Source organism: Podarcis cretensis (assembly GCF_951804945.1).
Source record: "Podarcis cretensis genome assembly, chromosome: Z".
NCBI lineage: Eukaryota > Metazoa > Chordata > Lepidosauria > Squamata > Lacertidae > Podarcis > Podarcis cretensis.
Genome location: NC_137184.1, coordinates 27,010,887 through 27,023,701, shown reverse-complemented (window position 1 = coordinate 27,023,701; position 12,815 = coordinate 27,010,887). Strand labels below are relative to the sequence as shown.

Here is a 12,815-nt window from a genome sequence, read left to right as displayed (position 1 = left end):
ATTAGCCTCACTCTGTGTGCCCCCTGCACTCATCTCTCACCATCTCCCAAATCTCACTTGAATTAAACACTGTTCTTCACAGAATGAAAAGAGAGCTTCCAGTGCAAGAAAAGATCACTCTGTTCCTGATGTAGCAGCTTACTTTTTGCTTCTCAGCTAGTTGAATGGAAGATGTGCTTGGATGGGGAAGGGCAGGCTGTTAATGTGGATGGAAGGAAGGGACAGAGATGAAGAAGAAGAAGAAGAAGAAGAAGAAGAAGAAGAAGAAGAAGAAGAGAAGAAGAAGAGTTTGGATTTGATATCCCGCTTTTCACTCGCTTTAAGGAGTCTCAAAGCGGCTAACATTCTCCTTTCCCTTCCTCCCCCACAACAAACACTCTATGAGCTGAGTGGGGCTGAGAGACTTCAGAGAAGTGTGACTGGACCAAGGTCACCCAGCAGCTGCATGTGGAGGAGCAGAGATGCGAACCTGGTTCACCAGATTATGAGTCCACCGTTCTGAACCACTGCACCACACTGGCTCTCTGATGAGGGATGGGTGGACAGTTGTGAATTTATTTCATAAAATGTATACATCACTTGATTGTAAAAAAAAAACCAACACCTCAAGTGATTTACAAAAATAATGAATCAATAAAATTATTGGTAAGCACAGTTAAAAACAACTATTTAAAACATTTAAAAAATGATAAACTTAAAACAGTTTTAAAAAACACACACTCCAACATTCTACACATCTGTACTTGAATGTGCTTTGAGTATGTGCACAAAGAAAGAGAGAATGATGATGAAGGAAGGGGATTCTGGCCTTCAGACCCATATCCACTGCCAATATGTAGTCCCAGATCACTTTCCCTTTAAGGCATATGTTGTGGGAATTAAGTCTGTTTAGTCTGGATAAGAGGAGACTGAGAGGAGATATGATAGCCATCTTCAAAGATCTCAAGGGCTGTCACATGGAAGATGGTGCAAACGTGTTTACTCCTGCTCCAGAGGGTAGGACCTGAAACAATGGATTCCAATTACAAAAAAAGGAGATTTCAAGTGAACATCCAGAGGAACTTTCTGACAGTAAGAGCTCTGTAGGGAGGTGGTGGATCCTCATTTATTGGAGGTTTTTAAGCTGAGGTTGCATGGCCATCTGTCATGGATGCTTTAGTGGAGATTCCTGCATTGCAGGGGTGTACCAAGGAGTTGGCTAGGTTGGCCCTGCCAAGGGTGCAGGCTTGTGGGGAGGGGCACACAAAAATCACGCCTCTCTACCCTGAGAGATGGACCAATAAAGGAAGAAGAAGGGGGAGGTATAGCAGAGCAGACCCAACCCTGATGGCCCCAAAGGTAATTGCTGGTGGAGCATGAAAGGCAATGCAAAGAAAAAAATTTGAGTTTCTGGTCCATGCTTTGGAGGTGTTGATATATCTCCTTGCCAAGGGTGCAAGGGACAGTGGAGGGAGACTGATACATTTCATTCCCAAGAGTGAAAGGGATCCTAGGTACGCCTCTGACTAGATGACACTCAGGATCCCTCCCTTCCAACTCTACAATTCTATGAAAATGTTACATATCCCTGGTACCATCTCTTATTTAAAAAGTGGATTGCATCATAAATGAAAGTTTCTCTCATTATTCCAGGGCACTGTCCTAGAGAAATTTATGTTTACCTCTCTGTTAGAAGGGTGGTTTATGAATCTGGATGGTAATGAGAACCTTGAGGCATTTATTACAGGTTGAAGGGATTCCTTAGATCAGTTGCTCAGCACTACTGAGTTCAACAAAATCTAGGGATTTACAAATCTGTCAATTCCAGTCTTATCAATGTGTCCCACCTTTTCATTCCAAGAACAATCACAGATATGAACAAAAAGAATACATAATGTTTGTCCGTGGAGGTGAATATTTCCAGAGGGTGGTCAGGTCTGTTTTCTCGGACAACAATAATTTCTCTGAAGCAGCACTCAGAGAGAGAAAATAATTGGCTCCCATGGATTATTGTCCCACTTTTGCTGGCTTATTTCTAGTTCTCAGACATATGCTTCAAACCACAGTTATGTCTCTGATCTATGAATGCACACACAGGAGCACTTTTCAGCACTTTCTGGTTTTTGTTTTTTTAAAAAACACCTGACAAACTATGATTAGTTTGGCACTTAAAAATATAGCACATGGGATAAAGCGTTTTCCTCCCAATGCAAATAGCATCATCAGGAGGTGATTTCTATTAATGTCACAGCAGCTAAAGTGTCTCTTCATGGTTGCAATACTGACCGGGGCCCTACACTTGCTATTGCACCAGGAGCATGTATTTTTTTTCAATTTTTCATCAAGACAGGATCCTGGATAGCAAAGAGTACTCTCTGACTTGGCTAGGTCTGCAATCTGTGGTGCAGTTTTTCTGGAACCTTATGTTCTGAATTACCTCCTTGTATTGTGAATAAAGCAGGTAAAAGATTGGCTACTTTGATGCTTCCTGATTTGGCTATCTTGAACCCGAACCAAAGATGCATAAAAAGTTCAAAGCAAAAAACAAAACTAAAAACACTGTATTAGAGAATCTGAGCAGCCCTATTTGTTTCAGCCTGACTTGCAGCTCTTCCTCCTTGAGATAAAAACATGTCAGTGGGTTGAAATATCAATTTCCAAGTTTTAATTCACTTTGCTTTTTATTATGCCTTAAAGAAGATAAAGTGGAACCATTTATCCTGTTAATTGTGGCACTATGTTAAAAAAAATTGATAGCAAAATTGTCACTTTAGTTGAATATTTATCCCTTTTAATTAATTGGATGAGTTTACAACTCAAAATATTTCTAGCTGCTGCAAGAAACTTTTCAGGACTACCTTGCATTAAAATAAAACCTGCATGCATTCAGCCTAGGGATAAGAGGGTTTCCTGAGTTCTGTACCTCGGTTATTTCTCTGGTGTGCTGTGATTCCCCTCCCCCAAGTTCTTCCAAACTGTGGTTTAAGAAGCATTACTTCTAACATTAATTATGGAATTGGAGCATGCAGGAATGGCTGGTGGGGAGCAATGGATTTCATGCAACCTGGCATCACAGCAAGGTAGCACCAAGTTTGAGGAGGTTCAGGTGAACTGGATTGGCAGCACAGGTGCACCTGAACCTCTCTGACCTCACTGCTTCCCTGCCCTGATGTCACATTGACATTGCTGCCAGGACACTGCTGCCAGGAGGATAGGTCTGCATGCCACCCCTCCTTGCAAGTCAATCCTGAACCATGCCTACTTTGCTGTGATTTTCTTCACTTTTGCATCTCTTCTTCTCCTCCACTCCATATTCCCTATGCATTCCCATATATTGAAAAAGCACTGCACATAAAATAAAATAAATCATGCTCTAATAGTCACACATACAATTGCATCAATATTCCTTTGTTTTCATTGTTTTGTTTTGTTTTAAATTGAATATTTTCGTACAATTTATTAAAAAACCACACAAAGGAAGGCACTGTATTTCAGTGTCAAAATTCTGTCTTTCCTGTGCAAAAGAGGCTTCCGTTTCATCAGACTCATTCTCATGGCACCTGAGAAATTATTTAGAATTTTGGTTGTTGCAGAGTTCTGAGCTTCCTTCACAGCTTCAAGGGCAGGTGGCCAAGGGTGGTGCTGGTGTGTGTGTGTGTGTGTGTTCTCACTTTGCCAAACTTTGTCATGCAGTCTTCCAAAACTAGGTCAGCTTATGGTTGTGCTTTTCCTGTCTTGTTTTACAGGTTACAGCTGCTCCAGTGACCAGAACACTTGACTGCCAATGGGACTGCCACAGAAACAATGTGCCCTCCTTCCCAGAGATCTTGTATGGGGGCAGGGGGAAGATGGTTTTTCCATACATGGCACATGATCACACTCCAGCATTCCCAAGGACGTTTGCAACCCATTTTGAGCATGGTCATTAAGAGCATCACTGAGTTTTCTAGCTGGCTGGAATGCTATTACATGAAAACAAGATGAGGGGTTTTTTTGTTTTTGTTTTAAAAAGGCACTTTCCCAATCATCTCTTTACATTGTAAATATGCATTCTCTCTCAAATATTCATGCAGCGTTGTTGTTGTTTTTAAACGGGCACATTAATAAGGACATGGAATGGAATAGCCTTAGTTATGAACACTGCAAAAGTGTTGTGTTTTAACGTGTGCTTTTTAAAAAATCTACTGCTGTTTATTATAAGGCTTTTGCTGTTGTTTAACTGTTTCAATAATCCACAGTTATTGCAAATAATAATTTTGCATTGTACTGCAACTGATAAATTGTAACCAACCCTCAGTGAGTTTGGAATTCCCTTGCATGTAAAAACAGGCTCCAGCGGATTGAGCGGATGAGAACAACAGTAAGTCCAATGGTCAAAAGGGCTCTTTCTGCACCTGCTGTAGAGGGAAATGAGGAGCAGATGGGGCTCATCCACCAGGGAAGGTAGTCCATCTGGGAGAAGGAAAACTTTGATCCTAAACCTCTGCTGCCTTGCGGCTATTGTGAGAAATGCTTTGGGAGCAAACCCCGAGGAAAAGAGCCATGCCCACTGCCTAGCAGGACATCTTCAGGAGAAGAAAAGGCTAAGGAGAAGTGACCTCCCCAGGGTGCAAGCCAGGGCACTGCCCAGACAACAAGACACCCTTCTCCCGTCCTTGCTGATGTGGTCCAAAGGAAAGCAGAGCAATACATTTGACACCAGCTTGGCTGCAGGAGTTGCCGGAAGGAGGCATATAAGGCAGCATCCAAACATCTTAGGACTCCACTCCAGATTTGTATAGGGTTTTAGCCTTAGCAGTCTGTGATGAGAAAAGAAATCTTAGCTTTACAGATGGCTGACAAAAAGAAGCCTTGTGGCACACCCAAAAGTATGCTTTTTTTAAAAAAAGAAAAAACCACTGATACTTTGGAGACTACTGCTGTCTCTTCTGTGTATCTGCCTTCTCTCCCCCTGCCCCCAACTTCTTTGTCAACAGATTTTACAAAATGCACCAGGTATCTTCAGTGCTTTCCCTCACAAAGAAACTAAGCCTGGGGAAGAAGAACAAAACCTCATGAAACTTCCAAGTCATCAAGGAAATAGCAAGTACAAAACAGTATAAGACAGTAATGGTGTCCCAAATCATCAAAAAGCCATCACCTGAGAATGAATGCCACAGATGGGATGCTTCATTATTGTCCCATTCCACAGTAAATTTTCCCTGCAGTGTGTGATACTGGTTATTGAACTAGATGGGTCATTTCTTTTCCTGATTAACAAAGGCTATTATTAAGAGTAAGACACATATAATGTTGAAAGGATGGATGAGTTCCAAATCAGAGAGGAGAGAGATGGTTTAGCAAATCTCTCTCACACACTCTCAGATCTGCTTCAAAAACATCAAGTCTTCCTGACATGAAATCCCCTTCTGGCACACACAGCATTACTTTTTCAAGCATTTATACACAACACAAACTACATCATAGCAAATAGTTGAGGTTTACAAAATGAAACTGTCCCACCCAAGAAAGGTCTTCATGGGTCTTTTTAATTGGTTAAAATGTGTAGTACTCTTCCACTGACAGAAATAGTATTACAAATAACTTTTATTGTTATCCAAAGTAAGTGAATCAGATTCGAGAGAAAGTTATTAAAACTTAAAATGGTAAAGTTTTCCTAAATCATTTAGAAGAAGAAGAAAAATAACATGAGCAGTCACTGTTTGGAGCAAAAAGAAAGCGGGGCAGGGAAGGAAAGGAAAGTAGTTTGTAACTTTCTTGTTGGTAGCACATGTATAAGACTACCCTTGTTGACAATGACCAACATCTACGGTATTTAATTATGAAAACATCAGATTGACTTTCTAGAATATTCAAAAATGAATAGAGGAATATATTCCCAGGTGAGTTGTAAAAGGGCAATATGGGACAATACAGTGAAGAAGAGTTTGGATTTGATATCCCGCTTTATCACTCCCCTTCAGGAGTCTCAAAGCGGCTAACAATCTCCTTTCCCTTCCTCCCCCACAACAAACACTCTGCGAGGTGAGTAGGGCTGAGAGACTTCAGAGAAGTGTGACTGGCCCCAGGTCACCCAGCAGCTACATGTGGAGGAGTGGAGAAGCGAACCCGGTTCACCAGATTACGAGTCTATCGCTCTTAACCACTACACCACAATGTATTCAATCTGGCTTGATCCACGTACGCAAAGATAGCCTTTTGTTGGCCTATTAAATAATTTACCAAACAGCTATTCTGCAGGCATTGTTTGAAATCTAAGCTGAATAAACAAAACAACCTAGTCTCCTGAAAAAGCAAAAGGCTTCTGAATGGAAATGAGCCTATGACAAAGCAGTAAGAGGTTCCTGTTAGGAGGCAAACTTTGCAAAGTGATGACTCAAATGCAGGTGAGAGAGAAACACAGTCATATGAGCAGCTTGGCATTTTAAAGCAGGACTACACAGGGATGTTGCATCACTGTCGCCTGGGGAGGGTGGGCACGCACGCTGGGGTGGGTGCACCAGGGGTGGGCGGGGGGCGGTGCAGTCACCCCCTGGCGCCTGCTACTTCAGCGCTGAGGCTGGCTCTGGAGTGGAAGTGTTGGAGAGGTGGCAGCTCCACCTCCACCTCCACGTCAAGCTGCGGCCAATCACAGCGTCGGAGGGGGCACCGCCACTGCCTCTTCAATTTCATTAGTGAGTAAATGGAGAACATATAGGGGGGAAATACCTATATATCTTGCAAGCTAGCTTCTTAGATCAGATAGGCCAGTTGAGTTTTCCTTCAGATTTATATTTAGATGAACACTCTCCAACTTCACTTGGGAAGTTTAGCATTTCAGTTAGACCTTCCAATAAGCAGCCAAACAGTAATTTGATTAGAGCCTGTAGATAAGTGCGCAGGGTGCACTTAATAATGGGGCAGAAAAATAAAGGGAGAATAATCCTAAATATGGAATCAAAGAGTGAGTCCAAAGCTAAGAAGTTGCTGCTTTGGGATAAAGATTGGGAAGCTCAGGAACAAGGCTGGAATCAAGGCATGAACAAGTGGCTGCATCCAGAGACAGAGCAGCAAGGCACGAATGAGAAACAGAAATAGAATACAGTGGTACCTCAGGTTAAGTACTTAATTCGTTCTGGAGGTCCGTACTTAATCTGAAACTGTTTTTAACCTGAAGCACCACTTTAGCTAATGGGGCCTCCTGCTGCTGCTGCGCCGCCAGAGCCCAATTTCTGTTCTTATCCTGAAGCAAAGTACTTAACCCGAGGTAGTATTTCTGGGTTAGCAGAGTCTGTAACCTGAAGCGTATGTAACCTGAAGCGTATGTAACCAGAGGTACCACTGTAAAGGAGATGAACCTGGACAGCAGCATAGAAGTGAAGCCAGGGGAGATTCATGTTATCTCACAGTAGATGTTTAAGCTAAGCTAAGGGTGTAATTTGAAACCTGCCTGTTGTTCTCAGTGTGCCATATGGCCAGGCTTCCGAATATTAGTCCATGTTCCAAATTTCAAAACTGCATACTAGAAAATCATTAGATACTGGGCCAATAGAGCTGCCAGATCCAGATCCTGATAGACAGTTTGTAGCTGCAGAAGAGGGAAACAAGACACAAAATAGTGGCAGTGCCATGCGTACGGCTGGGTGCATTGACGAAAAACTCATGCTCTGATCATGGGTAGGCAAACTAAGTCCCGGGGGCCAGATGTGGCCCAATCGCCATCTAAATCTGGCCCACGGATGGTCTAGGAATCAGTGTGTTTTTACAGTTTTTACATGAGTAGAATGTGTCCTTTTATTTAAAATGCATCTCTGGGTTATTTGTGGGGCATAGGAATTCGTTCATTTCCCACCCCCCTCAAATATAGTCTGGCCCCCCACAAGGTCTGAGGGACAGTGGACCGGCCCCCTGCTGGAAAAGTTTGCTGACCCCTGTTTCATGATACAGCAAGTGGGATCACAGGGTTGCTAAGTTTGCTCACTGGGGTGAAAGTTACTTCTCCTGCCCAGATTCTCAGCCAGAACTCTTGACAATTACAGTGGTACCTCGGGTTACAGACGCTTCAGGATAAGAACAGAAATTGAGCGGTGGCAGCAGGAGGGCCCATTAGCTAAAGTGGTGCTTCAGGTTAAGAACAGTTTCAGGTTAAGAACGGACCTCTGGAATGAATTAAGTTCCAGAGGTCCAGCCTATCTCCCTAGACCAGCCTATCTCCCTAGGGAGTTTACAGCTGTTATGCTAACTGGTGTGTACGTGCCACCAGATGCCAATGCCAACTTGGCTCTGGGATGCCTGCAGAGCCTTATCAGCAGCCAGCAAGACAAGCATCCTGAAGCTGTGCACATCATTGCGGGAGACTTCAATCATGTTGAACTTAAAACAGTGCTCCCAACGCTCTATCAGCATGTGAAATGTCCCACAAGGGGGGACAAGACACTGGATAAAGTTTATTCGAATGTAAATCACGGCTATAGGGCCTTACAGCTGCCACATTTGGGCCAGTCCGACCATATGTCTCTGTTCCTGGTACCAGCATATATCCCACTCAGGAAACGGGCTCCCACAATATCAAGGACTGTTAAAATCTGGCCTGAAGGCGCTATCCACCAGCTGCAGGACTGTTTTGAGAGAACCAATTGGGATATTTTCGATCGTTCAGACCTGGAGGAGCACACGGCGGCAGTTCTGTGCTATATCAATCACTGCACAGACACTGTCACAGTAAATAAATCCATCCGGTTTTATCCCAATCAGAAACCCTGGATGAATAGAGAGGTCCAGTGCCTGTTGCGGGAAAGGAATAGGGCTTTCAGGTCGGGCGAGGTGCAGCTTTACAGTGTGGCAAGAGCAAACTTGAAGAGGGGTATTCGACGGGCAAAACTGGTCTATAGGCAGAGGATTGAGGATAATTTAAGGAGTAACAACACAAGACAGATGTGGCAGGGGATTCAGCATATTACCAACTACAAACCTAACCTTGGTGCTGTCGATGGTGACCCTTTGCTGGCGGAGGAGCTTAACTTTTTCTTTGCTCGCTTCGAGAAGGAGCCACCTGAGACGCCGGTATTACAGCCACCAGCCCATAGGGGCCCCTCATTCACTGTAGAGGAGCATGAGGTGAGACAGGTATTGAGGATGGTGAATCCGAGGAAGGCTGCTGGACCTGATGGCATCACGGGAAAGGTGTTGAAGGGCTGTGCGGATCAGCTGGCGAAGGTCTTTACTAAGATCTTCAACAAGTCCTTACACCAGTCTATTGTCCCACCCTGCCTGAAGTCGTCAACTATTGTTCCTCTGCCTAAAAAATCTACAATCAGTAGTTTGAACGACTACAGACCAGTTGCACTGACTCCAATCATCATGAAGTGTTTTGAGAAACTGGTGCGCCGTCATATAATTTCCTGTCTTCCATCAACTTTTGACAACTACCAGTTTGCATACAGGGCAAATAGATCCACGGAAGACGCTATCACTATCACTCTCCATGCTGCTCTGTCCCATCTGGAGCAGCCGGGGAGTTATGTGAGGCTGCTGTTTGTGGATTTTAGCTCTGCTTTTAACACTATCCTCCCCCATAGACTGGTGTCCAAGCTAGAGGCGATTGGACTCTCCAACTCCACCTGTCTCTGGGTTTTGGATTTTTTGTCAGAACGTTCTCAGAGGGTTAGAGTGGGGTCACATATGTCCACAGCCCTTAGCCTTAACACCGGCTCACCACAGGGTTGTGTGTTGAGTCCCCTGCTCTATACTCTCTATACGTATGATTGTACAGCCATCTATCCCAGCAACAAAATCATCAAGTTTGCTGATGACACTACGGTGGTGGGGCTCATTTCAGGAGGGGATGAGTCCGCCTATCGGGACGAGGTGGAGCGGCTTTGTGTTTGGTGTGGAGAGAACAATCTGGCTCTTAATACGGCTAAGACCAAGGAATTGGTGGTGGATTACAGGAAAAAAAAGGCGGACATTCAGCCCTTGTATATCAAAGGGGAACGGGTGGAGAGGGTGGCGGAATTCAGGTTTTTGGGAGTGACTATCGATCAGGGCATGACTTGGAGCGCAAATACCACTGCTCTGGTGAAGAAGGCCCAGCAGAGAATTTATTTCCTCAGACTTTTAAAGAAGAACAATCTGAGTGAGAGACTGCTGGTGTCCTTCTACCGAGGCTCCATAGAGAGCATTCTCACATACTGTATTTGTGCCTGGTTCTCCAGTTGTACAGCTAGGAAGAGGAAGGTGCTCCAGAAGGTCATAACCACAGCCCAAAGGATTATTGGTCATCCTCTCCCATCTTTGGAAGAACTGTACAGTTCCCGTTGTCTTAGGAAAGCAAACAACATCCTGCAGGATGCATCTCACCCGGGATACAGTCTGTTTGCACTACTGCCTTCTGGCAGGAGATATAGAAACATCAAGTCAAGGACAAATAGACTGAAAAATAGTTTCTATCCAAGAGCTGTGGCCTTTTTAAATGCTGTAACTCGATAGTGTGACCTGGGAGTTTGATGGGTGTGGGTGTGGGTGTGGCTGGAATGTGGTTTGTTTGGTTGTTGTTGTTGTTTTGCTTTTGTTGTTTTTAAGGGATGGCATCCAATTTCGTTGCACTTGTGCAATGTTGCACTTGTGTAATGACAATAAAGAATCTATCTATCTATCTATCTAGTTTCAGGTTAAGAACGGACCTCTGGAATGAATTAAGTTCTTAACCCGAGGTACCACTGTAAATTTCATCTTAGCTCTTACTTCAGAACTAAGCTGTCTTTAAAGGAAAGAGAAGCAGCAGCAACCCTATACATCTGTATATATACATCTGGGGGCAGGTGACTGCTGTCAGTGTTCAGGTTACATTACCCTCTGGGCGATCTTTCAGGGCACATAAGCTGTTGGTGGGGGAGACCAGAGAAAAAAGTGGAGAAAGCATGGGGAAATGATTGTGAATTTTACCTTCCTATAGTAGGCTGGCTTCTTCACACACCCTTTCACACATGTAGCACTTGAACAGCCATGTCTTCCCCAAAAGAATCTTGGGAACTGTAGTTTGATAAGGGAGCTGAGGGTTGGTAGGAGTCTGCTTAGATACAGTCTGTAGCACCCTTAACAAGCTACAGTTCCCCGGATTCTTTGGGAGAAGCCTCAATTGTTAAAGTGGTATAAGAGTGGTTTAAATATATGGTATGGATGTGACCATCCCAATACATCGGGCTGGTAAACAAAAACTTACCCAAATTCACCTCTCACCAGCCAATTGGCTAGTGAGGTTCTGGGACAAAGTATGATGACCTCCTTGGCTCTAGTGCTCACTAAGTAGTGGCTGAAGATCCTGTTATGGTCCTGTACACCTTTAAGGTGTGTGAGCAATGAAGAGCAAAACCCAATGTCATTAATGATCCAGGGTTTGGAGGGTTCAACCTCACAGTCTTTACAAGTGGGAAAATATTGTATGCAGCTTTCAGCTGGGAGAAATTGGCGGAACTGCTTCCTATGTTGCAGATCAGACATGAAGTAGAATAAGTGGCCCATAGTTAAACCCAATTACTGTATCCCGTATCTTTATGCGAGGAGTGTAGGCACAATCAATAATTCATATGTTCTCTATGATTCCAGTAAGAAAAGCCAATTATATATCAGTCTCTTTTAACGAAAATACGCACACAATGCATATGGGCATTTGAGGCATGAATGTCTATTGAAATTAATGTTCTGAGCAAAGCTTCAGTTTCAAAGAATGACAGAAGATAAGCCCAGTAAAAAAAAAGAATGAAATAAAAATAAAATGGCTTGCCTGGGAAACTGGAATTGCACAAGTGCAATAAGTGTCCACATCGGCACTCTGATACCATTTCCAAAACATCTGATAAAAATCAGCCATCAGCTTGAAAAGGAAAAGTGTTTCTGCTTCATTACAGTCTTATCTTTCAAGGTCGTCAGTTTTGTTCGAGCACGTTTTGCTTACAATGAGAAAGAAGAGGCCTTTCCCTCATGTTGTTCCTTCAACACAGCCCTTAATGCATTGTGGTGTGTGCATCATGTCCATGTTCCATCTACACACAGATTTATGCCTTTCCTGGAGTGCTGGTGCATATGTAGAGTAGGAACCAGACAACAACAAAATATTATTTTAAAAAATGTTGTATTTACCTTTAGCATACTTAATACAGAACAGTAAATCCTACCCCTTCCCAAGCCATACCACTTTCTCATTCATCTAAGACAGGAATAGCTAACATAGTGCTCTCCCAATTTTGTTGGACTACAACTCCCACAGTCCCTGACTGCTGGCCATGCTGACTAGGTTTCATGGGAGTTGTAGTCCAAGGCCACCCCTGTGGCTGCCCCAGTCTACGGACAATTTCACACAAACAGTATTCATGCAGAAGAAAATCACTAAGAAATTTTGACTCTCTCAATATTCAGTATTAAAACAGCCACATGAAAGTGCCCCACTGTGTTCAGAACTGAAAGTTACTGTGACCTTTTTTTACTAGGCTCCTGAATTTGTACAAAGCATATAAAAAAGACACAAAGGTTATCAGGTTTACAAAAGAAAAAAAAGAAAGTTAATATAAAATATCATAGTTTCTTTTATGTGGCATTATCAATGGGTAGATTTCTATTTTTCTGTTCCTTTTTTGCTCTGCAGCTTCACTCTTCTTCCCTTACTTAGGGAAAAGCCAGAGCTCAATCAAAGAGCAATGGAATCTCCAGATAGAGTTGGAGATGCCTCCCTTTCTGAAATATTGTAGTGCCACTGCCAGTCAATGCAGATAGCACTGAGCTAAATGGTCCAATGGTCTGACTCAGTCTAAGGAAGCTTCCCAAATTCCCTGCACTATTCCTAAACACTGGGTTTACTAGTG

General features: G+C 43.3%; 1 long non-coding RNA gene across 1 annotated transcript in view; it reads left to right on the top strand.

Moving 5' to 3' along the window:
- The window catches only part of LOC307207744, a 962,945-nt gene extending 952,576 nt beyond the window's left edge, over positions 1-10,369 (top strand). Inside the window, exon 2 of the long non-coding RNA XR_013834820.1 lies at positions 9,760-10,369. This is a non-coding gene — a long non-coding RNA (uncharacterized lncRNA). The remainder of the gene's footprint in view (positions 1-9,759) is intronic.
- The last annotated feature ends 2,446 nt before the right edge of the window (positions 10,370-12,815 follow it).